The 2703-nt window shown below is 43.9% G+C and overlaps 1 long non-coding RNA gene across 1 annotated transcript; it reads right to left on the bottom strand.

The window, feature by feature from the left end:
• Window positions 1-423: 423 nt before the first annotated feature.
• On the bottom strand, window positions 424-2492 carry LOC136305084 (uncharacterized). The gene is made up of 3 exons (XR_010725014.1): window positions 2358-2492; window positions 1466-1933; window positions 424-1033 (listed from the first exon to the last, which is right to left on the bottom strand). It is a non-coding gene; the product is annotated as an uncharacterized lncRNA (long non-coding RNA).
• Between the last annotated feature and the right edge of the window lie 211 nt (window positions 2493-2703).

Below are 2703 nucleotides of genomic sequence, written 5' to 3' on the forward strand. Positions count from 1 at the left end.
TGCTGCAGTTTCTTCTCCTCCTCTCTCTTAATTTGCAATTTCTTCCCTGATTTCAGGGTTGGAATTGGAGTCCTTTTGGCAAGTCTTGCTCCTTTTCACTGGCCCTCATTTCATCTCGGTCCATTTGCTTGCAATCACTGCGCTTGCAGATTTGCTGGGTTTTTTTCAATTGCACTCTTTCCCATCATATCTCCACTGCAGAGCGTCTGTTCCACTTTGTTCTCTGATTTCAAGATTTCGTTCCCTTTCCCGAAAGGAAGGCTTTCCCTTTCGGGAAAGGGAACGAAATCTTGCGATTTCAATGAAGATTCATTGGGCCAGCTCCGGGCCCTCTCCCTGCACTTCTTGTCGTCCCATTCACTTTTTGGGTTTTCGCGTGCTTTCAAAATTTTTCCTTTTTTTTTTGTAATTTTTGTTTTAAGATTTCATTGCTGCAGTTTCTTCTCCTCCTCTCTCTTAATTTGCATTTCTTCCCTGATTTCAGGGTTGGAATTGGAGTCCTGTTGGCAAGTCTTGCTCCTTTTCACTGGCACCTCATTTCATCTCGGTCCATTTGCTTGCAATCGCTGCGCTTGCAGATTTGCTGGGTTTTTTTCAATTGCACTCTTTCCCAATCATATCTCCTCTGCAGAGCGTCTGTTCCACTTTGTTCTCTGATTTCAAGATTTCGTTCCCTTTCCCGAAAGGAAGGCTTTCCCTTTCGGGAAAGGGAACGAAATCTTGCGATTTCAATGAAGATTCATTGGGCCAGCTCCGGGCCCTCTCCCTGCACTTCCTTGTCGTCCCATTCACTTTTTGGGTTTTCGCGTGCTTTCAAAATTTTTCCTTTTTTCTTGTAATTTTTGTTTTAAGATTTCATTGCTGCAGTTTCTTCTCCTCCTCTCTCTTAATTTGCATTTCTTCCCTGATTTCAGGGTTGGAATTGGAGTCCTTTTGGCAAGTCCTGCTCCTTTTCACTGCCCCCTCACTTCATCTCGGTCCATTTGCTTGCAATCGCTGCGCTTGCAGATTTGCTGGGTTTTTTTCAATTGCACTCTTCCATCATATCTCCTCTGCAGAGCGTCTGTTCCCACTTTGTTCTCTGATTTCAAGATTTCGTTCCCTTTCCCCGAAAGGAAGGCTTTCCCTTTCGGGAAAGGGAACGAAATCTTGCGATTTCAATGAAGATTCATTGGGCCAGCTCCGGGCCCTCTCCCTGCACTTCTGTCGTCCCATTCACTTTTTGGGTTTCTCGCGTGCTTTCAAAATTTTTTCCTTTTTTTTTGTAATTTTTGTTTTAAGGTTTTCATTGCTGCAGTTTCTTCTCCTCCTCTCTCTTAATTTGCATTTCTTCCCTGATTTCAGGGTTGGAATTGGAGTCCTTTTGGCAAGTCTATGCTCCTTTTCACTGGCCCTCATTTCATCTCGGTCTATTTGCTTGCAATCGCTGCGCTTGCAGATTTGCTGGGTTTTTTTTCAATTGCACCTCTTTCCCATCATATCTCCTCTGCAGAGCGTCTGTTCCGCTTTGTTCTCTGATTTCAAGATTTCGTTCCCTTTCCGAAAGGAAGGCTTTCCCTTTCGGGAAAGGGAACGAAATCTTGCGATTTCAATGAAGATTCATTGGGCCAGCTCCGGGCCCTCTCCCTGCACTTCTTGTCGTCCCATTCACTTTTTGGGTTTTCGCGTGCTTTCAAAATTTTTCTCTTTTTTTTTGTAATTTTTCTTTTAAGATTTCATTGCTGCAGTTTCTTCTCCTCCTCTCTCTTGATTTGCATTTCTTCCCTGATTTCAGGGTTGGAATTGGAGTCCTTTTGGCAAGTCCTGCTCCTTTTCACTGGCCCTCATTTCATCTCGGTCCATTTGCTTGCAATCGCTGCGCTTGCAGATTTGCTGGGTTTTTTTCAATTGCACTCTTTCCCATCATATCTCCTCTGCAGAGCGTCTGTTCCACCTTTGTTCTCTGATTTCAAGATTTCGTTCCCTTTCCCGAAAGGAAGGCTTTCCCTTTCGGGAAAGGAACGAAATCTTGCGATTTCAATGAAGATTCATTGGGCCAGCTCCGGGCCCTCTCTGCACTTCTTGTCGTCCCATTCACTTTTTGGGTTTCGCGTGCTTCAAAATTTTTCCATTTTTTTTGTAATTTTTCTTTTAAGATTTCATTGCTGCAGTTTCTTCTCCTCCTCTCTCTTAATTTGCATTTCTTCCCTGATTTCAGGGTTGAATTGGAGTCCTTTTTGGCAAGTCTTGCTCCTTTTCACTGGCCCTCATTTCATCTCGGTCCATTTGCTTGCAATCGCTGCGCTTGCAGATTTGCTGGGTTTTTTTCAATTGCACTCTTTCCCATCATATCTCTCTCTGCAGAGCGTCTGTTCCACTTTGTTCTCTGATTTCAAGATTTCGTTCCCTTCCCGAAAGGAAGGCTTTCCCTTTCGGGAAAGGGAACGAAATCTTGCGATTTCAATGAAGATTCATTGGGCCAGCTCCGGGCCCTCTCCCTGCACTTCTTGTCGTCCCATCTCCCCCTCACTTTTTGGGTTTTCGCGTGCTTTTCAAAAATTTTTCCTTTTTTTTTTTTTAATTTTTGTTTTAAGATTTCATTGCTGCAGTTTCTTCTCCTCACTCTCTCTTGATTTGCATTTCTTCCCTGAATTTCAGGGTTGGAATTGGAGTCCTTTTGGCAAGTCCTGCTCCTTTTCACTGGCCCTCATTTCATCTCGGTCC

Source organism: Chamaea fasciata, unplaced genomic scaffold, assembly GCF_029207755.1.
Source record: "Chamaea fasciata isolate MVZ Bird 193981 ecotype frontalis unplaced genomic scaffold, bChaFas1.0.hap1 SCAF_276, whole genome shotgun sequence".
NCBI classification, from domain to species: domain Eukaryota; kingdom Metazoa; phylum Chordata; class Aves; order Passeriformes; family Sylviidae; genus Chamaea; species Chamaea fasciata.